The sequence below is a fragment of the Salmo trutta genome, chromosome 15 (genome assembly GCF_901001165.1).
Source record: "Salmo trutta chromosome 15, fSalTru1.1, whole genome shotgun sequence".
Lineage (NCBI taxonomy): Eukaryota > Metazoa > Chordata > Actinopteri > Salmoniformes > Salmonidae > Salmo > Salmo trutta.
Genome location: NC_042971.1, coordinates 38,991,795 through 39,018,084, shown reverse-complemented (window position 1 = coordinate 39,018,084; position 26,290 = coordinate 38,991,795). Strand labels below are relative to the sequence as shown.

The 26,290-nt window shown below is 40.1% G+C and overlaps 1 protein-coding gene across 1 annotated transcript in view; it reads right to left on the bottom strand.

The window, feature by feature from the left end:
• Window positions 1-26,290, bottom strand: part of LOC115148983 (neurite extension and migration factor-like) — an 84,430-nt gene that overhangs the window by 35,589 nt on the left and 22,551 nt on the right. The gene's annotated exons all lie outside the window — the stretch shown is intronic.

Sequence of the window (26,290 nt, the reverse complement as noted above, 5' to 3'; positions counted from 1 at the left end):
TTTGACTCAAAGAGAAAGAAAGACAATAGTTGAACAGTTTTAAAAAAATGTATTTCTTCAAAAATGAAAAAGAAGTGTGAGAGAGAGAGAGAGAGAGAGAGAGAGAGAGAGAGAGAGAGAGAGAGAGAGAGAGAGAGAGAGAGAGAGAGAGAGATGGTTTTATGAATTTATTGCCCCCGGGGCCCTCCGGTGTAACTGCTTACTGACTATACCCTGTAACGTTACTACATGATTGTAGTGGGTTTACTAATGCATTAGTTCTATTAGCTACAGTTGAAGTCAGAAGTTTACATACACATAGGTTGGAGTCATTAAAACTAATTTATCAACCACTCCACAAATTTCTGGTTAACTTCACTAGGGTAGGGGGCAGCATTCAGAATTTTGGATGAAAAACATGCCCAAATTAAACTGCCTGCTACTCAGGCCCAGAAGCTAGGATATGCATATAATTGGTAGATTTGCATAGAAAACACTCTAAAGTTTCCAAAACTGTTAAAATAATGTCTGTGAGTATAACAGAATTGATTTGGCAGGTGAAAAACCCGAGAAAAATCCATCCAGGAAGTAGGATTTGTTTTCTTTTTGTAGTTTTCTATTCAATGCCATTACAGTATCCATTGACTTAGGGCTCAAATTGCAGTTCCTATGCCTTCCACTAGATGTCAACAGTCTTTAGAAATTGTTTCAGGCTTGTATTCTGAAAAATGAGGGAGTAAGAGCAGTCTGAATGACTGGACCCTAAAGTGTCACAGAGCTTTTTCATGCGCAATCCCGAGAGCGCGCCTTTCTTGTTTACCTTTTATATTGACGACGTTATTGTCCGGTTGAAATATTATTGATTATTTAGGCTAAAAACAACCTGAGGATTGAATATAAACATTGTTTGACATGTTTCTATGAACTTTACGGATACAATTTTGTTTATTTGTCTGCCTGTTGTGACTGTGTTTGAGCCTGTGGATTACTGAAGAAAACATGCGAACAAAACTGAGGTTTTTGGATATAAAGAGAGACTTTATCGAACAAAACAAACATTTATTGAGTAAATGAATGTCTTCTGAGTGCAACCATATCATCAAAGGTAAGTGATTAATTTTATCTCTATTTCTGACTGCTGTAACTCTTCTACTTGGCTGGTGACTGTTTGTAATGATTTGTCTGCTGGGCGATGTTCTCAAATAATCGCATGGTATGCTTTCGCCGTAAAGCCTTTTTGAAATCTGACACAGTGGTTGGATTCACAAGAAGTTAAACTTTAAACCTATGTATAACACTTGTATGTTTTCAGAATTTTTATGAGTATTTCTGTTTTTGAATTTGGCGCTCTGCAATTTCACTGGATGTTGGCCAAGTGGCCGCTAGCGTCGTATCCTAGTGAAGTTAACAAACTATAGTTCTGGCAAGTCGGTTAGGACATCTACTTTGTGCATGACACAAGCAATTTTTCCAACAGTTGTTTACAGACAGATTATTTCACTTATAATTCACTGTATCACAACTCCAGTGGGTCAGAAGTTTACATACACTAAGTTGACTCTGCCTTTAAACAGCTTGGAAAATTCCAAAAAACAATGTCATGGCTTTTGAAGCTTCATTTGAGTCAATTGGAGGTGTACCTGTGGATGTATTTCAAGGCCTACCTTCAAACTCAGTGCCTCTTTGCTTGACATCATGGGAAAATCAAAAGAAATCAGCCAAGACCTCAGAAAAAAATGGTAGACCTCCACAAGTCTGGTTCATCCTTGGGAGCAATTTCCAAACGCTTGAAGGTACCATGTTCATCTGTACAAACAATAGTACGCAAGTATAAACACTATGGGACCATGCATCCGTCATACCACTCAGGAAGGAAACGAGTTCTGTCTCCTAGAGATGAACGTACTTTGGTGCGAAAAGTGCAAATCAATCCCAGAACAACAGCAAAGGACCTTGTGAAGATGCTGGAGGAAACAGGTACAAAAGTATCTATATCCACAGTAAAACGAGTCCTATTTCGACATAACCTGAAAGGCCGCTCAGCAAGAAAGAAGCCACTGCTCCAAAACTGCCATAAAAAAGCCAGACTACGATTTGCAACTGCACATGGGGACAAAGCTTATACTTTTTGGAGAAATGTCCTCTGGTCTGATGAAACAAAAATAGAACTGTTTGGCCATAATGACCATCGCTATGTTTGGAGCAAAAAAGGGGATTCAGCCAAAGAACACCATCACAACCGTGAAGCACGAGGGTGGTAGTGTAAGAGCAGCATACTGGCGGTAGAGAAGTCAGGCGCAGGAGTGCAAAAACTGATATACAACGGCGCAGTTTAACCTCTCTCGGGTATGTGGGACGAAATCGTCCCACCTAGTCAACAGCCAGTAAAGCCTTTTTGAAATCGGACAATGTGGTTAGATAAAGGAGAGTCTTGTCTTTAAAATGGTGTAAAATAGTCATATGTTTGAAAAATAGAAGTTTTTTGATTTTTGAGGAGTTTGTAATTCGCGCCACGCTCTATCATTGGATATTGGCGAGGCGTTCCGCTAGCGGCACATCTAGATGTAAGAGGTTAACAGAACAATAAATCAAATGGGTATAAAACCCGTCAACCACCAGCATAACGTGCACAAGCACTTACAACAAACAATTCCGGACAAGGACATGGGGGGAACAGAGGGTTAAATACACAACATGTAATGATGGAATTGAAACCAGGTGTGTGGGAAGACAAGACAAAACAAATGGAAAATGAAAGGTGTATCGGCGATGGCTAGAAGACCGGTGACGTCGACCGCCGAATGTCACCCGAACAAGGAGAGGGACCGACTTCAGAGGAAGTCATGACAGGTAGCATCATGTTGTGGGGGTGCTTTGCTGCAGGTGGGTGGACTTCACAAAATAAATGGCACCATGAGGGAGGAAAATGATGTTGATATATTGAAGCAACATCTCAAGACATCAGTCAGGAAGTTAACTTGGTCGCAAATGGGTCTTCCAAATGGACTATGACCGCAAGCATACATCCAAAGTTGTGGCAAAATGGCTTAAGGACAACAAAGTCAAGGTATTGGAGTGGCCATCACAAAGCCCTGACCTCAATCCCATAGAAAATCTGTGGGCAGAACTAATAAAGCGTGTGCGAGCAAGGAGGCACCAGCTCTATCAGGAGGAATGGGCCAACATTCACCCAACTTAACGTGGGAAGCTTGTGGAAGGCTACCCAAAATGTTTGACTCAAGTTCAACAATTTAAAGGCAATGCTATCAAATACTAATTGAGTGTATGCAAACTTCTGACCCACTGGGAATGTGATGAAAGAAATAAAAGCTGAAATAAAACATTCTCTCTTCTATTATTCTGACATTTCACATTCTTAAAATAAAGTGGTGATCCTAAAACAGGACATTTTTACGAGGATTAAATGTCAGGAATTGTGAAAAACTGAGTTTAAATGTATTTGGCTAAGGTGTATGTAAACTTCCAACTTCAACTGTATGTTGACTAGGATGTTACTTTAGCTAATTTGGGGACAACGATCTAGGCTGTGTGTAGCGGTTATGATATGTTTTGGCTTGGAAAAGTTTTTTTGCCTGGTCACATACAGCTGATGTGTTGTTCATTGAAGTCCACAAATGAAGGGAAAAGGTGAGAGGAGGAGAGTGCATAGAAGCTAGAATGAATATAACGTCGCTGCTATGATCAGGGGTGTAGTCATTCCGACGATTCTGTTGAAAAATGTTACTTAAATGGAAGCAAACGAAACAAGGACTGTTGGACTAATGATCTAATGATCCTAGATAAGCTAGATGCAGGCAAGATTGTGCAAGGCGGCATTGAATGTGTCACTGTCTGTCATCTCAAAAGAAAATCGACCTGTGTGCACCTACGTTGTAAACCTTCATTCATAGGCTAGGTTGTAGCAACCACATGATGGGTATAGGGAAAATTCATGTACCATGTAGTAGCCTAAACTACAGTGTTACATTGAACTGGGTGAATGGAGTATTAATGACAATCATCCAACATGCTGTAATAGAAATAAGGCCATGCTCATGAAAAATAAATTGTCCTCAATCATCATAAACGGCACTGACCGCTACTGCTATAGACAAGATTCAATTGACAATAATCTGATAAGTGACAATATTAGGCTTACCTGTTATCAAATTGTGCATGAAGTGAAGGGTGCATCATGTAATTGACAGATGCATGGAAAGGACAATCACTTTATCAAATCCTCCTTCAGAGTCACATGCAGGTGAAACATGTTGATTTCTACAGTACCAGTCAAAGGTCTGAACACAGCTACTCATTCAAGGGTTTTTCTTTATTTTTACTATTTTCTACATTGTAGAATAACACATATGGAATCATGTAGTAACCAAAAAAGTGTTAAACAAATTTTAAGTTTTGATTCTTCAAAGTAGCTAGTAGTAGCTACCCTTTGCCTTGATGAAAGTTTTGCACGCTCTTGAAAATGTTGGGATCTTTTATTTCTGCTCATGAAACATGGGACCAACACTTTACAAAGTGCGTTTATATTTTGGTTCAGTATATTATCAGAAAGAGCATATTCTGCAGTTTCTATGACACTTATGTTTGTCAAATAACAAAAAAAACACTTTTCCCAAGAATATCCGTGCTGTCCATGCATTCAGCACATGACCATTCGCGAGGCAGCATTGCTCTGGCAACTAAGCAAAAACTAGTAACATAATACACTTAAAATTAAACAATGCTATTCTGTCGTCATTGGATGAATGGGCAATAGATTCAGCTAGAAACTGATAAAGGTGCATGTGACGTGTTGCATGAACTGAATGATGAGGAGGGTGATGAGGGTGATTGAATTTAGAACAATAGTGTAATGATGATGAAGAATTGTGGGCAGTCTAATTATTTTATTATGAAAGGCTGACCATGGTATAGAATTACCCCTTGGAGTTACAACATTCAATGTGTGTAGTTCACAATAGCAAGCCAAACCAATAGAATGGATGCACTGACAGCATTGCAAATGCTGCAGAATTTAGATGAGTTGTAGTCGGATCAGATATCGAACTTAAAATCAACGTTGATGATGAAGAGTCTTCATCTGATTCTGATATTGACTTCGAGCCTCCGCCTCCAATGCCTGAGCCTCGCCGCAGAAAACACAGAACAGAGCCAACTGAGAAGGTGATCCCAACTGCCACGATGAGACAGGAGTCTGGGAGGGAGGCATGGTTTGAGTAGAAAAGAGTGACGAGTTTATGTGACACGCAGATGTTGCAGCACATCAGATTTTAGGACCTAGGACATGTCTATGGATGAACTCAAAGCATTTATTGCACTCATATATCCGTGGGGCATACAGCAGAAAGAGCATGGAAGTGGAGTCTTTTTGGTCTGATAGGTATGGGGTGGACTCTTTCCGAGAGACCATGCCACGCATCCGCTTCAGAGATTATGAGACACCTGCGGCAGGTGCACATGAAACAAGGCCCATGAAAACTGTGTGCAGGGCAACCGATTTGTTTGTGGGGCTTGCTCACACAAAGCCCCGAAGCTGTATGCCGACTGTGGAGCCGAAGCATAAAGAGAAGACGAGATTGATTAATGTGTAAAGGTACGCGTATAAGGGCGCAACACAGTGTCTGATACAATCAACAAATTACTGTTTTTATATCTTGTCATGAATATATATCCATTAATATTTATTTATGCAATTCATCCTTTACAATTGTTCATGCACTGGTGCTTTTGTTTAGGAATATGGCAAATTATTTCACCTGTGAACCTGGCTGGTTATATTATTATTACCTTTTTCGTTTCTGCTTTGTCTAAAGAAGCTGTAACTGGACTTTATTAATTACTGTTACTCAATTAGTAATCGAATCTACAAATGAAGTTGATCAAATGGATTACACTGTAGAGTTCTTATTTTAAGGGAAAATAAAATAGGCTATAGGCAGTGGTGTAAGGTACTTAAGTAAAAATACTTTAAAGCACTACTTAAGTACTTTTTTTGGGTATCTGTACTTTACTATTTATATTAACTTCTATATTTTACTAAATTTTTACTACATGGATCCGGCTATTTACTACATTCCTAAAGAAAACAATGTACTTTTTACACCATACATTTTCCCTGATGCCCAAAAATACTTTTTACATTTTGACAGGAATATTGTCCAATTCACACACTTATCAAGAGAACATAGGTAAACACAAATGCTTCATTTATAAATTAATGTCTGGGTGTTGGAGTGTGCCCCTGGCTATCTGTAAATAAAAAAAGATATACAAATTGTTCCGTCTGCTTTGCATAATATAAGGAATTTGAAATAATTCATACTTTTACTTTTGATACTTAAGGATTTTTTAGCAATTCCATTTACTTTTGACACTTAAGTATATTTAAAACCAATGGGGTTGAGGTCAGGGCTCTATGCAGGCCAGTCAAGTTCTTCCACAGTGATCTCGACAAACCATTTCTGTATGGACCTCGCTTTGTGCACGGGGGCATTGTCATGCTGAAACAGGAAAGGGCCTTCCTCAAACTGTTGCCACAAATGTGGAAGCACAGAATTGTGTAGAATGTAATTGTATTCTGTAGCGTTAAGATTTCCCTTCACTGGAACCCAGCCCGAATCATGGGGCCCAGCCTGAATCATGAAAAACAGCCCCAGACCATTATTCCTCCTCCACCAAACTTTACAGTTGGCACTACAAATTGGGGCAGGTAGCGTTCTCCTGGCATCCGCCAAACCTAGATTGGTCCGTCGGACTACCAGATAGTGAAGCGTGATTCATCACTCCAGAGAACGCATTTCCACTGCTCTAGAGTCCAATGGAGACGAGATTAACACCACTCCAGCAGATGCTTGGCATTGCGCATGGTGAATTTAGGCTTTTGTGCCGCAGCTTGGCCATGGAAACCTATTTCATGAAGCTCCTGAGGAACAGTTCTTGTGCTGACGTTGCTTCCAGAGGCATTTTGGAACTCAGTAGTGAGTGTTGCGGCCGAGGACAGAAGCGCTACTACGCGCTTCAGCACTCGCCTGTCCCGTTCTGTAAGTTTGTGTGGCCTACCACTTTGCGGCTAGGCGTTATTGCTCCTAGACGCTTCCACTTTACAATAACAGCACTTAAAGTTGACCAGGGCAGCTCTAGCTGGGCAGAAATTTGATGAACTGACTTGTTGGAAAGGTGGCATCCTATGATGATGCCACGTCTAAAGTCACTGAGCTCTTCAGTAAGGATATTCTACTGCCAATGTTTGTCTATGGAGATTGCATGGCGGTGTGCTCGATTTTATACACTTGTCAGCAACTGCTGTGGCTGAAATAGCCGGATCCACTAATTTGAATCTGTGTCCACATACTTATGTATACAGTTGAAGTCGTACGTTTACATACAATTTAGCCAAATACATTTAGACTCAGATTTTCACAATTCCTGATATTTAATCCTAGTAAACATTCCCTGTCTGTTAGGATCACCACTATATTTTAAGAATGAAATGTCAGAATAATAGAAGAGAGGATTATTTATTTCAGCTTTTATTTCTTTCATCACATCCCCAGTGGGTCAGACGTTTACATACACTCAATTAGTATTTGGTAGCATTGCCTATAAATTATTTAACTTGGGTCAAACGTTTCAGGTAGCCTTCCACAAGCTTCCCACAATAAGTTGGGTGAATTTTGGCCCATTCCTCCTGACAGAGCTGGTGTAACTGGGTCAGGTTTGTAGGCCTCCTTGCTCACACACGCCTTTTCAGTTCTGTCCACAAATTTTCTATGGGATTGAGGTCAGGGCTTTGTGTTGGCCACTCCAATACCTTTACTTTGTTTTCCTTAAGCCATTTTGCCACAACTTTGGACGTATGCTTGGGGTCATTGTCCATTTGGAAGACCCATTTGCGACCAAGCTTTAACCCTTTCATGTGTGAGTTCCAAATATCTCTTACGGTCGCACCAGCGTGAGTTTTTTTATGCACGTGATGTTAGAGCGTTCTCTCCATTCCAGAATGTGATTGTTACGCAAGAGTACATTTAATCCGCGCTGCCCTCAAACCAAGGCACTGAGCCTGTTTTTATTTATAGGCTGTTTCAACTTGTCAATTTCTAATTAACAAATTTTTTATTTTATAAGAACAGTTTGAATTGAGGTGTGTCCCAATTGTTTGTGCAGTTCAAGTCTGCAGACATTTGCTCATCTCCCGTCCTGCAGACACGTGTTCACATTTTCCGTCTTTCGCCTGCATCGCAGTCATAGTTGTTTTCGTTACCAATAATAACTTTGTAAATGTGTGCGTTTCTATCAAAGTAAGTGCCTTATTATGTTATAATTGTTTCTGCATGTCGTGTTATGCCGTTTCTACTGTTGCATAATATTTTTGTGTATATTCCTTATAACCGCAGACACACGAGGTAACGTTTCTCATTTCATAACCTTTATGGTGTTATACCCAATGCTTAGGTAGCTAGCTACATTCTGCTATTAACTCTGGAAAACAATGCTAATTGCGTCAGAGAAGTATTAGCATGTGTTGTATTTTGAAGCTACCCTGGACTTACGACTCCCAAGTGGTGCAGCTGTCTTAGGCACGGCATCTGAGTTCTAGAGGCGTCACTACAGACACCCAGGTTCAAATCCAGACTGCGTTTCTATCAAAGTAAGTGCCTTATTACGTTAATAGTTTCTGTATGTGATTTGCATGTGAACTGTATGTCCAATTACAAAAAAATCCCTTGTTCAGTAATCATCTCACTTGTTAGTTGGCGGTGAGGGCTGCGTTGATCAGATGGAAAAATATCTTCTTATACCACTTGGTCGTTTTCTGAGTGCATTCCACAAAGCTGTTTATCATGTCTGCCTTATCCACTACCCCCATTTTGAGGTTATAGTCAAGCACGCAGTCTGTTTAGATTTTTCTCTCTCCCGTCAGGTGGTCCACCTTCCCTGTGGCCGACATGATTGCTGTATGGACAGTGGAGAGGAACATGGATGTCTCGTTTGTCATGCCACTTTACTGCCAGCTGTTGACATTTCTTATTTTGTATAACGGGTCATTTAGGATGGCAGTAGCATTGTTGATGAAATGCAGTCATCGCAGCAGAACTAGGAAGCAGTCTTGGGAAAAGAGGGTGGCAAAGAAGGGAGTTGCAAACATTGGATCTGTGCTCCAGTATTCTCTTAGGGAGTTCTTCTTTACTATCCCATGAGAAGGACTGTCACCAGGAAGGTATCCATTTCACTAATTGTGATTGTCCCTGGCTCTCTCTTCTCCTGTAGCTCCAAGGCATAGCGATTGGTCTCTGCTATGTCTCCCACCAGCTCCTCTGTCAGAAACAACTTGAAGCACTCTGCCTCAGATGGAAATGGCATGGGGCGTTGCACTCCAGACTGGGACTCATCAAAGCAAACAGCAGGGCCAGGAGGGGTGAAATGGCTGGCAGCCTTCCAGCTACCACATAACTCCTGTACTTCATCCACTGTTGGTCTGCCTCCATCACCACCAGCGTATTCAAAGGGAACTGGGACTTTGTCAGTGGACAAGGGGTCCTCAGATTCAGGGTTCTCAATGGCTGAGGGGCAGCTCCTCACTGTCACTGTCAGAATCTGATTCCTGATTTTCAGACTCATAGTCAGAATTTAAAAAAATCTCCAGAATTTCCGCATTTGTGAGTTGTCTCCTTTTGAAAGACATTGCTAATGCTACAGCTTAGCTCACTAGCTACATACATAAACAACAACACTGAATGGCTCCGAGTGGGAGTGAGAGGTTACGTGATTGACTGCCTGCACGCGCCATTTGTATCAATAAATGACTATGAGAAAATGTTTTGTATGGTAATTATTGATATATTTACTGTTTTATTCACATGTTTTTCAAGTACCGGTGAAAACTCATGAATTCCGATTCTTGCATAGATTGTAATGGGCACATATTATGTGTGTAAAATAATTTTTTGAAGGTTGTACTGATTATGATGAGCTAAGCTAATTCCAGCTATGTGTGGAGCCATGTTTGTTGACATACTGGGTTTCACGTAATCGTCTGTCGGACCAAAGATGATGTTACAAAATGAGGTGAGTAAGGGTTCACTCATTTTTTTAGAACTTCATGAAGTGAATGGTGGGATGTGAACGATGGTAGACGACACACCCCTTCAACATGCATACTATTAACAGACCAAACTCATCTTGTCTTCTCTTATCTTTGGGTTCTGTGAGGAAAAAAAGCATGGTGGTGCGCTGAAACTAATCATTGTCGGATTACTTTCGATTTATAGAAAGTGTTTTCCTCAATTATTTCGATCAATGGTGAGCTCACCCGTGATGTGATTAATTATAAATAGTAATTTCTATTAGCTAATTCATATTGTAGTTTATGTCAGAATTATAAAATATGGCCGCTTGTGTTGCGTCAATCTTTCCTCAGTTAGCGCTACGACAAATGTAGCCTACATTTTTCCAGTTTGGATGATTGTTTTATGCTATAGATACTTCTGTGAATATCTGAACATTGCATCCAAAAATAAAATGCTCACATTCTGGACATAACTTTGTAAGAACTGTGTTTGTGTAAATAGTTTCTGAAAAAAGTATGGCCAGCTCAAATGCTGATTGTTGCGTCATTCGAAACTGGCCGTTCAAAATAAGCGTTCTAATCACAAGGGTGTGATTGTACACTTCAAGGACCACTATAGAACGATCACACCCGTGTGATGGTACGTGTTTAACCTGTCTGGGCTAGGGGGCAGTATTGAGAATTTTGGAAAAATATGTTCCCATTTTTAACTGCCTCCTACACCAACTCAGAAGCTAGAATATGCATATTATTGTTCAGGTTTGGATAGAAAACACTGAATTTTCTAAAACTGTTTGAATGGTGTCTGTGAGTATAACAGAACTCCTATGGCAGGCAAAAACCTGACAAGGTTTCAAGCAGGAAGTACCCTGTCTGACAAGGAGTCGTGCGTCTTGCATCTTTTTATTGAAAAGTAAGGATCTTAGCTGTAACGTGACAATTCCCAGGGCTCCAATAGGCTCTCAGAGCCCGCGAAATAACTGAAGGTTTACGAGGGAGCCTCAGGTTGAAACAGATTATCGCCTTTTGTAAGTGGCTGCTCCGAGGACCTTTGAATGATGCGCGTGCATGAGTCGCTTCTGAGGAGAAATTTTATTCGGCTGTTTAGGCTCAATGCATACTCCCGGTCGGAATATTATCACTTCTCTACGACATAAATGGCATAAAAATTGGTTTTAAACAGCGGTTGACATGCTTCGAAGTACGGTAATGGAATATTTAGACATTTTTGACACGCCAATGCGCCATGCGCGAAACCGGGAAGAAGCATTCTAGAACTCACGAACAAAACGTCGCTGTTTGGATATAACGATGGATTATTTGGGACCAAACCAACATTTGTTATTGAAGTAGAAGTCCTGGCAGTGTATTCTGATGAAGAACAAGCAAGGTAAGAACATTTTTCTTATAGGAAATGTGATTTTGGTGGATGCTGACCTGGGTGGGTATCTAAATAGCTAGCCCTGTAATGCCGGGCTATGTACTTAGATTATTGCAAAATGTGCTTCATCCGAAAAGCTATTTTAAAATCGGACATATCGAGTGCATAGAGGAGTAATGTATCTATAATTCTTAAAATAATTGTTATGCTTTTTGTGAACGTTTATCGTGAGTAATTTAGCAAACTGTTAGTAAATTCAACGGAAGTTTGCCGGGGGTTATGCGTTTTCTGAACGTCACATGCTAATGCAAAAAGCTGTTTTTTGATATAAATATGAACTTGATTGAACAGACATGCATGTATTGTATAACACAATGTCCTAGGTGTGTCATCTGATGAAGATCATCAAAGGTTAGTGCTGCATTTAGCTGTGGTTTGGGTTTATGTGACATGATATGCTAGCTTGAAAAATGGCTGTCTGATTTTTTCTGGCTGGGCACTCTGCTGACATAATCTAATGTTTTGCTTTCGTTGTAAAGCCTTTTTGAAATCGGACAGTGGGGTTAGATTAACGAGATTCTTGTCGTTAAATAGCTGTAAAATAGTCATATGTTTGAGAAATTGAAGTAATAGTATTTCTAACGATTCAAAAATCGCGCCACTGGAATTTCAGTAGCTGTTACGTAGGTGGGACGAAATCGTCCCACATACCCCAGACAGGTTAAGGGTTAACTTCCTGACTGATGTCTTAATATGTTGCTTCAATATATCCACATAATTTTCCTACCTCATAATGCCATCTATTTTGTGAAGTGCACCAGTCCCTCCTGCAGTAAAGCACCCCCACAACATGATGCAGCCACCCCAGTGCTTCACGGTTGTGATGGTGTTCTTCGGCTTGCAAGCGTCCCCCTTTTTCCTCCAAACATAACGATGGTCATTATGGCCACACAGTTCTATTTTTGTTTCATCAGACCAGAGGACATTTCTCCAAAAAGTATGATCTTTGTCCCTATGTGCAGTTGCAAACCATAGTCTGGCTTTTTTATGGCGGTTTTGGAGCAGTGGCTTCTTCCTTGCTGAGCAGCCTTTCAGGTTTTGTCGATATAGGACTCGTTTTACTGTGGATATAGATACTTTTGTACCTGTTTCCTCCAGCACATTCACAAGGTCCTTTGCTGTTGTTCTGGGATTGATTTGCACTTTGATATGATTTGTATTTCCATTAACATTTCTTCATGCAATTAATCCTTTTCAATAGTTCATGCACTATTTATCAAGCGTTGGTGCTTATGTTTGCGCACCTTGTGGGTTGAAATGCTAAAGGCGACGCCCAGCAACATTCTCTAGCGGGTACTTGTAGGCTGAAAGGCCAAGCGGTTCTAGTTTTAGGATGCTTATTTCTCAGAATGAGAACAGGTTGCCAATTCCTGATATAAATCAAATCAAATCACATTTTATTTGTCACATGCACCGAATACAACAGGTTTAGACCTTACAGTGAAATGCTTACTTACAAGCCCTTAACCAACAATGCAGTTTTAAGTAAATACCAAAATAATTCATTTTTAAAAAAGTAAGCGAAAAGAATAAGAAATAATTAAAGAGCAGCAGTAAATAACAATAGCGGGGCTATATACAGGGGGTGTCGGTACAGAGTCAATGTGCAGGGGCACCGGTGTAAATAGTCAATGCAATTAGTCCGGGTAGCCATTTGATTAGCTGTTCAGGAGTCTTATGGCTTGGGGGTAGAAGCCGTTTAGAAGCCTCTTAGATCTAGACTTGGCCCTCTGGTACCGCTTGCCGTGCAGTAGCAGAGAGAACAGTCTATGACTAGGGTTGCTGGAGTCTTTGACAATTTTTAGGGCCTTCCTCTGACACCGCCTGGTATAAAGGTCCTGGATGGCAGGAAGCTTGGCCCCGGTGATGTATTGGGCCATACGCACTACCCTCTATAGTGCCTTGTGGTCGGAGGCCAAGCAGTTGCCATACCAGGCAGTGATGCAACCCATCAGGATGCTCTCGATTGTGCAGCTGTAAAATCTTTTGAGGATCTGAGGACTCATGCCAAATCTGAATGCGTCGTTTAATGCTCATTGCACATTTATAAAACACAGACTAAACAGCTAACATATGACAGTCTGTGGCTAAAATGCTGCTAGCAGTGCGTGGGACCACAATGCTGCGCGCGACAGAAAGTGAGCATACATTTTCCACAATCATGTTAATTGATACTCTCGTTTTATTAGGGTCTGCTCTGTACTACATTTTTGGAGTAGAAACATAAAAAGGATACCGTTAGAAAGGTTAAGTTCTCGTCTATTACAGTAAAATAATGTTTAAGCGTTTCGGTGTCCATATGACCGATTCTGTTGGACCAAACCTTGAATATAGCGAAACCAGGAAGCTCATAAAAAATTCTATGAAACATTTTGCGATACAGGCCTTTGGAGCATTGCCCTAAAACATACATTCTAATTAATTGTATATATCGCCCAGCCCTAAGGGACAGTTAGATATTTACTGGGGGGGAGCTGGTCCAACTGAAGCTGTCACAAAAAAAAAAATCCCCCTCCCCAATGTTTTCCCTCCCCTTGTACTGTAAATAAATTGCACACACTGCCCACTCATAAAATGTACAAAATAATGGTATTACTACCACAAATAACAATAACTGTAGCGACTCTGTGTTTATAAATGTGGATATCGACCTGACAACTTTAGCATGGTTTTGTGGCATAGTCGATGCCACGCAGGATTACAGGCCAGAAGGTTGAGGATTTGCTGACTGTAACGTCCTGGCCATAGAGAGGGGTTTTTGTTCTTTATTTTTGGTTAGGCCAGGGTGTTACATTGGGTGGGCGTTCTATGTTCATTTTTCTATGTTTTGTATTTCTTTGTTTTGGGCCATGTGTGGCTCCCAATCAGGCACAGCTGAAGTTCGTTGTTGCTGATTGGGAGTCACACATAAGTAGCCTATTTTTCCTTTGGGTTTTGTGGGTGATTGTTTTCTGTCTCGTTCGTGTTTGCACCTGACAGTACTGTTTGGCTGTCGGTTTTCTTGTTTTTTGTATAGTGTTCTTTCGTCGTGAATAAATTCCTGAAGATGAACACTAACTCCGCTGCACCTTGGTCTACTCTCTCTTCAGACAGCCGTTACACCGACCACCATGGACGAGCTCACTCTCCCTGCCTGTTTCATTACACTACAATCAGAGCCGGCTGCAGACAATGATCAGATATTTTCAACATTTTTATGCTATATTTCTAATTATAAACTGGGTGGTTCGATCCCTGAATGCTGATTGGCTGACAGCCATGGTATATCAGACCGTATACCACGGGTATGACAAAACATTTATTTTTACTGCTCTAATTACGTTGGTAATGCGTCGTGCCTAAGAACAGCCCTTAGCCGTGGTATATTGTCCATATACCACACCTCCTCATGCCTTATTGCTTAATTATATAAAATATTTGCAATGATTTTCCACCAACAGGTTTCTGTGCCAACGCACCACACACAACCAATAAGCAAGGCATAACTGCAAACCGATTATCGACTTTGAGCGCTTCATCATGGTTTGCGTTTTAAATGCCACAATCAAATAGAGTATGTCAATCTTGACAAACAGAAAATACATCACTCCCTACTCAGTATTGAAGGCTTGGCTTGACAAACTCCAAATGTCATTAAACTTTTGCGTTTTTTAACAGATGTCTCTTTCCATTCATTGAATGGCCGGTGCGCAGTTTGCTGGAATTATATTAAGAGTGCCGTGGATGAACGTGCGCAGGTCGTTTACAGCAGACTTTTGAAGTAGCCTAATCTGATTAAAACATTGTGACTGGTTGTGTTTATACCACACATAAAAGGTAATACATTTTAAAAGTTAAATTACATATATTTAGCCTATACTGAAGTGTTCTAGGTTCCAGGTAAAGGAATAGCAGCTCGGATTGTAAAGGAGGCAGAATGCGAGTTAAGCTTTCTTGAATAACTGGGCCTGCTGGGAGCATAGGCCTATGTGACTACAGGACGACTTGGGAGAATGATGATCTGCAACAGAAAGCGATCAGTATCAGAAGTAAAAATACAGCCAGTCTGTCCTGTACTATGCCTTTCTATAATCTGTTGAGATTAGACCCACAATTGGTCCAAATGCAATGAAACATTCAAATAACAGGGCTTTTGCGCCATTATTCAAATGACATTTTCACTGAAGTTTACAGCCTAGAGTAGAATTGTACTCACTTGAAAACAATAATGCAAATATTCATTGCATTGTGGTGTTGTAGACTAGTCTAGGTAGGATAATGTTAGGCCATACGAATGTATTTAACTGTGTAACAGATTTATATTTTTGAATAGTGAAGCAAGCCAGCAAAAAAAAAGTTATTAAAAAATAAATGACAAGTTGTACCCCTTGTAATAATACTAAACGACCTTTGTAAAACACCTAGCAACCTCACCAAGATATTTTGGTGAGGTTGCTTTCGCGTTCTGAAGGCTGCACGGCCGCCATCCTACTTCTGACACCAATGTAGCAAACGGGAGGACGGGGAAGTGAAACCGGGTCGCTGGCGTGAAAAGCAAACACTCTATGCATCGTGCCAATAGGGTTAACCCACTTAGTAGGAATAGTATCATTACATTTTAATATGTCATTTGGGAGAACATTCAGTTACTGGCCCAACGCAATTAACCGCTAGGCTACCTGACACCCCCATCATGGCTCATATTGTGACAATGTAATTTTCAGGAATGACAGTCACAGGGACTAGGGTTTGAGTCCCAGTCAGAGTACCCACCTAATCCACTATATTGGTGTCAGGTGTTGGAGAGCACTATTGAAAGCATGTCGCAGCTGGGTTTTAGTTACAGAACATTTGTGTTAGGCTAACAGTGCTTCTGTCAGGTTTCTGTACTGCACATGTGATGGCAGAGTATGCAAAACAAATGTACACCTGACTGATACAAATCATGATGATATCATTATGTCAGGTAGGCCTACTTTGCAATCAACATTTAATTGGGTTGATTTTGGAGGTAAAACGTTGAAAATGACTGTTTCAGCATGCATCACAGATTTTATAGAGCTGATAGAGCCGTTGCAATGTCCCATAAATATTATGTCCAAATCTATTTAAAGTACAGTGTATTCGGAAAGTATTCAGACCCCTTTACTTTTTCCACATTTTGTTACATTACAGCTCTATTCTAAAATGTATTAAACAAGCCTGTTTTTGCTTTGTCATTATGGGATAGATGAGGTGGGGAAAAAAACTCTTCATAATTTCCGAATGCACTGTATTTACAAAATTTGTTTTGCAGCAAAACAACTCGAATGGAAGGCTACAGCTATTTTTTTTTATTTTACTGTTTGCGATTCACAAATTATTATTTTGATTCCCATGATTCAATTCACCGCGATTTAACCGGACCCTGAAGCGCATCATTCAATTTGTCAAAAATAATAGTTTAAAAATATTTTCATATGAATTAAATTAATCACTATTTATTAATTAGTTTTTACTATTTTGAGAAATGTGAAGAGGGGCATGCGTTATATTTACATTTACATTTAAGTCATTTAGCAGACGCTCTTATATAGTAAATCAAAGTTGTATGGCCTAAATAAGGTAAATAGGGGAGCTTTTTGAGCTGTGTCTCATGTCTTGACTGCTCTTTCATGCCCAATGATGCACCTGGCCTCTCCGCTGCATATCAGCTATCTCTATGTTCTTATGGATTTATATAGACAATTGGCGCAGATTTTTATGATTTTATGTGTGGTATGTTTAGGGCTGTGGTGGTCATGAAGGTGATTGTCAAGCAAATAACTGTCTCAAGGTAATTGACCGTTAATTAACATAAACACATTTAGCATCTCCTGGCTTCCACAGGCCTACAAGCCACTGATGCAGACCTTTGGAACATCTACATTTTAAAAAGTCTAATAAATCCATGTAATATAGCCTACACCTTCACAATAAATCCATTATTTATTTTAGACAGGTCTATAGAAGCATGATATGTCTATTTCAGAAGAACAGAATAGCATACCCTGAGTTATCCATGTTAGGTCCTGATCTGGCTATGCCAAATGGCTGTGGGCAACACTAGTTCATTTAGCAGACAAGATTTGCTTAGAATTCCATGTCATTATTTTATATTATTTTATAGTATGAAGAATACAATTGAACACAGCTGAAAAAAATATAATATTTTCTCCAAAGGATTTGAGGGAGTGTGCACATGCGACTATTCTGTGTTGATAGGTTAACAAAAAAATAGGTATTCCTATATGCTTAATTTAGAGTTATTAATGTAACTTAAGTTGCTCTACAAACGTTGGGCTATATGTTTTGATTATTAATACATTGTAAGGATGCATGATGAGATTCTAATGATGATTTGAAAAAAGTCGCTTGAAAGGCATGAGCTCTGCTTTTTTTGCGCAGGCTGTACACACTTTAACAGTCTCTCATTCACAATTTGACAAGCCTCAAATTTCACGGTGGCATCCCCTTTGTATGGCCGTAATGTACCCTTTGCCCGTAGTGCTACTATCCCCATAGTACAAAAGTTAACCTTTTCTATTCTGTGCGAGAAATAAATATTCAAAACATAGTCTGGGACAGTTGTGGGATACGATAGATCCCAAATTAATACAACCACTAGCATAAAGAAAAAATGTTTTACGCAATGTGGCTGACGCAACAGATCAGAACGTTTAGCTTTAAATGTTGATAAACTACTAGGCTATTTCTTCACATTATAAGCGCAGCAATGCACACATGGCAGTAGGCTATAAGCACGAATGTTCCATTGGTGGGAAAACACCATAATCAAAAGTGACCGCAAATGCGATTATGCATGTAATGCTTTTATTATAAAGGTGCATTTTAACAGTGAAAATTATCTCCCCACCCCAGAGACTCACGTTCTGCTTATGTATGCCAGTTAGGTTCTACACCCCTTGTAAAGCGGATTAATGTGCCTAATTTTAAGAAGTTATTTGGCCACTTTAGTTGTGATACAAACCTTATCAAAACATATAGGCCTATGGGCTAGGCTTCACATGAGGTGTGCAACTATGATTAGAAAAAGTTGCAAAAAAAGGCATTGTTTCATACCTTATGCTGGGCATCGTTCACAGGTGATAATATTTAATTCACAAGTGATAGGCTAATATTGTCACCCATCAGACTATTGTTCATTTAATATTATCTTTACATATATTAACCTTTTACGGCTAGGGGTTCCGCTAGCGGAACGTTTTGCCAACATCCGGTGAAATGGCAGAGCGCGAAATTCAAAAAAGGTTTTTAGAAATATTTAACTTTCATACATTCACAAGAGCAATACACCAAATTAAAGCTTAACTTCTTGTTAATCTAGCCACCGTGTCAGATTTCAAAAAGGCTTTACGGCGAAAGCAAACCATGCTATTATCTGAGGACAGCACCCCATCAAACAAACACATGACAATCATAATTCAACCCTTGCCTTACCTTTGAAGATCTTCTTCTGTTGGTACTCCAATATGTCCCATAAACATCATAAATGGTCCTTTTGTTCGATAAATTCCATCGTTATATCTCCAAAATGTCAATTTATTTGGCGCGTTTGAATCAGAAAAACACCGGTTCCAACTCGCGCAAGATGACTACAAAATATCTAATAAGTTACCTGTAATCTTGATCCAGACATTTCAAACAACTTTCCTAATACAACTTTAGGTATTTTTTTACGCTCGCTCCACCAAAGTGGAGCGAGCTTTCAGGTCGCGCGCCCCAACCACAACAGTACACTAGACTCGACCCTCGTTCTGAACAGCCATACTTCTTCATTACTCAAAAGAAAAACATCAACCAATTTCTAAAGACTGTTGACATCCAGTGAAAGTGATAGGAACTGCAAGCAAGTGCCCTAGAAATCTAGATCCACATAGAAAACCCATTGAAAACACTGTCACCTCAAAAAAAAGATCCTGGATGGTTTGAGGCATATCCTCTTCTTTTAAATGGAGGCCATCACTCTGCCTATAGAAATGTTGCGCAACATGAGCTCATGGGCTCTCATGAAGTGTTTGATTAGATTTTCAATAACAATTGCATTGATGTGATTAGAGGGACAATATAGTACTGAGTACCAGGCAGTTAGTAAGTTAGGTAGGCTACTAACGACCAGCAGCAGCATCAGAACTTGGAGAAGCCTAATTACCGTGACTAAACGATCACGTGGAATTTGACTGCCTTCATGACCGGGGACCGCCGGTGTGGCGGTAATACAGTCACCGCAACAGCCCTGGGTATGATTGCTAGTTAACCTATTGCAGATCTGGACAAACGATCCACTTACCACTATTGTCACTATGGATAGAGGGCAAGATAGAGTTGACTGTATAGTTCGCAGAACAGCATAGTGCATAAGGGAAGTCCCAAAACACCTTGATAAGGGAGGCGCATGCAAGTACAAGAGGGAATTTGGCTATATGAAAGCAATGATGTAGTAAAATCTGTAAAATGGGGAATCACCAAAAAAACGCACTACTCACTACAGCCCCCCCACCCCAGTAAATTTTGAACTGTCTTTAATTGCAAAATGATCTTGCCCAGAGAACGACCAAAAGACAGAGAGAGAGAGAAAATTGCTGTTGTACTCATACATACACAGCATATTTTCTTTGTGATCCTGCTCATTGGGATGGGGGTATGGCTGGAGAGAGTGAAAAATATAAAATTACACTTATGAATCCTCCTGGGGAAATAGCAAAGCTGCAACTGCTTTCCCTTTCTGATGTGGGGCTGTTTATGCATGTGTAACCGATGTGAAATGGCTAGTTAGTTAGCGGTGGTGCGCGCTAATAGCGTTTCAGTCAGTGACGTCACTCGCTCTGAGACTTGAAGTAGGGTTTCCCCTTGCGTTGCAAGGGCCGTGGCTCTTGTGGCGCGATGGGTAACGATGCTTCGGTGGGTGTCAGTTGTTGATGTGTGCAAGGGTCCCTGGTTCGAGCCCGGGTTGGGACGGAACCTACACTGTTACACATGCAGGCAAGCTGAAATAGTCTAGTAATGCGCTGGCTACTTAGCCTTCTGACTCCAACCATGTTGTCATTGAATAAGACTGACTGAGAGATTCACTGGATTCAAACTTCATATAATTGAAGAGCTAATTCCGAGACATTAAATAATTTTTGAGCCCTCAAATAAATACTGGATAAAATATCCTGAAAGATGTCAAAAAATAAAGCAGAGAAAAAAAGGTTGTAGGCTAGTTGATATGTTTTGGTGACGATTGAAGCACATTTAAATCCTGACAGACTATATTTTGCCCAGTGCCTTTTGTCCAATAGACACCCCCGCCCCCTCCAAGCATGGTGTACTAGACTTGGAACGCCTGCCAATTGCCTGCCCTGCATAAACAAAGCAACACAAAAAAAGAAATCAGGTCTTAACAGCGCAGTCAAATGCATCCACCCTCAACTGTCAATTCACCAACTGACTTTTGGAAGGAAAACACAGCACAGGGAAAACACTTGCTGAAGTTATACTCCAAAGTTATACTCATCACAATACGGTTGGACTTTTAGTCTCAATTCTAGATCCAAGAATACCTCATGTACCGATGTTGTATCTTAATTTGATCACTCTGTTGTTGCAGAGAATTGTCCTGCGCAACAGGAAATTTAAATGAACCTTGTGATTTAAATGAACTGAAAACCCGCAGTTATTTCTCTCTCACTACATCTCACACATAAACTATAGCCTACAGTGTAGCCTATCAAAACGAATTTCCCATTAGAAATTATATTTACATAATTTTAAAAAATCCTCCTGCTGCAGGATTATTTTACACCTGTGAAAAAATGGGTCAAATTATGATCCGACACCTACATAGGCTATTTCAACTACCCATCCCCTGTATGACCAGACAGCACTGTATCCATCCAAAACGTTCCTCATGTCTGACAAAGACTGCTGTGGCAGACTCACTGCATATGGGACCCTAAGAGACAGATCGGGAAATCCACATGGCCGACTGGTCCAGAACAGAGCACAGTCAGAGAGAACAAAAGAGGGACCGCATCTAAAAACATCTCAGTATATCAGAAAGCACTTGGATGGTGGTTGACATGCATCTCACTTTAGGAGAATGAACACAAGGCATTTGCGCATGATAAAGCAAGCCAAATGAACTAGCTAACATAGGTTTGGCTAAAAGCATAGAAGCATGTGCAATGATGATTGGATGGATTGGCCAAGATAAGATAAATGTAGGGCTGACATGTAGGGTCCCATAAAATCCGCATTGCAGAAAACGTGGACGGAATCACAGAATCCAGACATTTAAACGGAATTTAACAATATTAGAAAATGTGTTAAACTTAGTAGGAAATCAACTATTGTATTGAACTTATTCGAAAATACATTAATTTTCCCAAGTTAGTCATAAGACATAAACAAAATGAATCAGTGATTCTTATTTTCTTGCAACTTTCTGAAAAGGCACAGGAATGCCCTTGTCTGTGTGTGCGGTGCACACATATGGCTACGATGATGCTAATTATAACCTCCTTCTGGTAGAGATGGAAAGGCTTTCCCAAAAACGGTCTAAATTAAATGTTAACTACAAAGTAGCCTATGCGTACCTGGCAGAATGAAATCATGATTATTAGCGCCAATCCAGTGGCCATTTGTTTTGCAAACTCTGCATTCACATGAGTGCTACAGAAAAATTGCAAACCAAACAACGGTCTCTTGCTTGTTTGCACTTGCATTAAAGGGTAACTACACCCAAATTCCAAATTTCTTATATTTTTCTCAGACCTCAAAAGTGGTCTCCTGATGCGGTTTAAGCATTGTTGTGGACTTACAACATCCAGTTTTGTTGTTTTTCTCTAAAAAAAGTGTGATTTTAAAAGCGAACACCTTAAAAAACTGGTGGGAAAACAGAAACGGAATTTGGGAAAAACTAAACAGAATCAGGCAAAAAATACAACAGATTTTATAGGGCCCTACACATGTTAAAATATTGAAATCTGTAACTATAATTTTATTTAAGTCACATAGCAAGTTGGCCAGTGTTACCTAGTTTAGAATTTTCAGTGTAACATTTCTAGTGTTGATTCAAGTGTTAAATTAACTATGTAAGTGTCAAATGAACACTCATTGGTGTAAAAGAACCCAAGTATTGGTGTTAATTTTGGTGCACGTTTTGGTTTTTGTCTTAGCACTACACAGCTGATTCAAATAAACAACTTATCATCAAGCTTCGATTATTTGAATCAGCTGTGTAGTGCTACTGCGAAAAACTTGCCCAATAACCAAGTTTGGGAAACCCTGGATTCATTAATCTTATGCTACTCAAATATAAAAAACATACATTTTTCTAAACAAATTGTTCCAGTTAAGATTTAGGTAGTCTCATATCTTAAGACTTCCCCACTCTGGCTGGATTCCAAGAGGAATTACACTTCACTTTGCAAGCCAGTATAATGTGACTTGCAGGCCTGAAAACCATCAGTTTCAGGCCCTCAAAACAATGCCTTATTAAATAATTTTGTGTTGAATAATTACATTTTAATGATGACATTTTTGCTTAGGATCTCACTTGGTGAAAGCCAAAGGACAAAAAAAAGAGACTGCAACGACCATGTCTCTGAATGTGCCCACTCTGGTCTAGGCACGTGCGCTCGAGCCAACAGCTCGCAGTGTGAGTAGGATAGCCTATATGATGAAATTATTAAGGACAAAAGAGCCAGATCATTTTAATTTGTCAAAAGGCAGCTAAGCATCGATCATCATGTCTCAATCACTGCATGCACTTTCACCACCTTGTGAAGTTCATCATAACTTATTCCATCTGCAGCCTAATAAACTGCATTATTTCCCGAGTCGTAGTGGGAGGATCTACTTCGATATGATGGTTATTATATCAATATTTGCATTCCCTACATTTCTTTGTGTGCGCCTACATTTTTCAAATTAGGCGAACACATGCTTCTTGTAAAAAAGGTCAACGTCAACCCTGCAGTCATTCAGAGGCCAAGCCCTGAAATACATGACTCTACCTCATATAGAGTAGGGTGTTCAGTCACTGCTGTACAGTGTAGAGAAAAACAGGGCAATTCAAGAGGGTGTTACAAAATGAATGTCAAAACATCGTTTTCTTTGCCTTATGTCATTATAAATTACACAGAATGAATAATTTGATTGTTATCTACAATAGTATAGCCTTAATAAACTTGTCTTTGACAGTGTTGATGAAATAAGAACGTTAATTTGCTGTGACAGTTGCTAGTTTAGACTGCGCTGCTCTTGGTTGTATCTCTTCTATATTTGGTGGTACCAGTTGGAGGTGTTTCTGCTGGTTGGACCAATCTAAATCAACTTGATACCTTCATAATTTTCACCTCCAGGGCCCAGGGCGCGGATTAACAAAACCTTCTTAAGAAGAAATGTCTTCTTAACCTGTTGGGGCTAGGGGGCGGTATTTGCACGGCCGGATAAAAAACGTACCCGATTTAAACTGTTTACTACTCTTGCCCAGAAATGAGAATATGCATATAATTAGTAGATTTGGATAGAAAACACTCTAACGTTTCTAAAACTGTTTGAATGGTGTCTGTGAGTATAACAGAACTCATATGGCAGGCCAAAACCTGAGAAGAGTCCATACAGGAAGTGCCGTGTCTGACAATTTGTTGTCCTTCTGTTGCATCTCTATTCAAAATACAGCATCTGTGCTGTAACGTGACATTTTCTAAGGCTTCCATTGGCTCTCTAAAGCCGCCAGAAAGTGGAATGGGGTGTCTGCTGTCTCTGGGCAAAGAACAGCAGCAGAATTTGTAAGTGGTCAGCCTGGGGACAGTGAGACTGAGACGCGCATGCACGAGACTACTCCATTTTTTTCTTTCAGCCTTTGAATGAATACAACGTTGCCCGGTTGAAATATTATCGCTATTTCACGAGAAAAATAGCATAAAAATTGATTTTAAACAGCGTTTGACATGCTTCTAAGTACGGTAATGGAATAGTTTGACATTTTTTGTCACGAAATGCGCTCGCGCGTCACCCTTCGGATAGTGACCTGAACGCACGAACAAAACAGAGCTATTCGAATATAACTATGGATTATTTGGAACCAAAACAACATTTGTTGTTGAAGTAGAAGTCCTGGGAGTGCATTCTGACGAAGAACAGCAAAGGTAATCCAATTTTTCTAATAGTAATTCTGAGTTTAGTGAGCCCCAAACTTGGTGGGTGTCAAAATAGCTAGCCGTGATGGCCGAGCTATGTACTCTGAATATTGCAAAATGTGCTTTTGCCGAAAAGCTATTTTAAAATCTGACACCGCGATTGCATAAAGGAGTTCTGTATCTATAATTCTTAAAATAATTGTTATGTATTTTGTCAACATTTATCATGAGTAATTTAGTAAATTCACCGGAGGTTTTCGGTGGGTATGCTAGTTCTGAACATCACATGCTAATGTAAAAAGCTGTTTTTTGATATAAATATGAACTTGATTGAACAAAACATGCATGTATTGTATAACATAATGTCCTAGGAGTGTCATCTGATGAAGATCATCAAAGGTTAGTGCTGCATTTAGCTGTGGTTTTGGTTTTTGTGACATATATGCTTGCTTTGAAAATGGCTGTGTGATTATTTTTGGCAGGGTACTCTCCTGACATAATCTAATGTTTTACTTTCGCTGTAAAACCTTTTTGAAATGGGACAATGTGGTTAGATTAACGAGAGTCTTGTCTTTAAAATGGTGTAAAATAGTCATATGTTTGAGAAATTGAAGTTATAGCATTTTTTAGGTATTTGTATTTCGCGCCACGCGCCACGCAATTCCACTGGCTGTAGAAGTTAACTGCCATTTTTCCTTAACGATAGACTTAAGAAGAAAGTTAAGCAAAGTTGCTATTCCTCAAAAAGGTTCTTGGACATTTTATTTCGCTATTTCTTATGTTTCTCCTTAAGTAAAAAAGTTAAGAAGAAATTAGATTATTGAAAATAAAGTTCTTGGAAATGTTCTTAATTCCAAGATGGCTAAACCCTTTGTCATGTCTACTCCTGCTCCTCCACTCCGGGCGTTCGACATTGCCGGTTTACTAATAACCGGTCCTGGGAACCATCATTACGCTCACCTGGCTTTCATCATTATGCGCACCTGTGCTTCATTATTAAGCACACCTGGACTCCATTACCTCACTCATTACCTTCCCTTTATCTGGCACTCCCTTAGGTTCCTTCTCTAGGCAGTATTGTTTCTGTTGTTCATGTCTAGATGCTATGCCTACAGTGTATCGTTATTTGTATTATTAAAGTTACCACCTGCTACATTACAGAATACTGCCTCACAAAATGGAAGCAGCAGGAAATCAGAACATCTGACGGTCGACGAGCAGGGATACCTACTTCGTCAACACCACGACCAGCTGGCACAATTGGGGACGGCTATGGAAGAGGTTCTTCAGTGTTCAATGTCTCGAACATACCCGAGAGGCGTTGCCTTCACCTAGTGGAGGATACTCTCCCACCAGTCGACCCAGCGAGCCAGCCCATTCAGTAACCTGCCCAGGTCAACGATGCCCTCCCAGATAAATATGATGGCACCCCATCTAAATGCCGTGGCTTTCTACTACAGTGCTCCCTCTACTTTGCGCACCAGTTGGGAGCTCCTACCACTGAGAGGTCCAAGGCTGCCACAGTTATTTCTCTGCTGACTGGGCGGGCGTTGGAATGGGCCAATGGGCGAGAGGAGCTGGATTCGTATGAGGGGTTCATGGCTCGGTTCAGAGGTATCTTTGATCCTCCACCGGAGA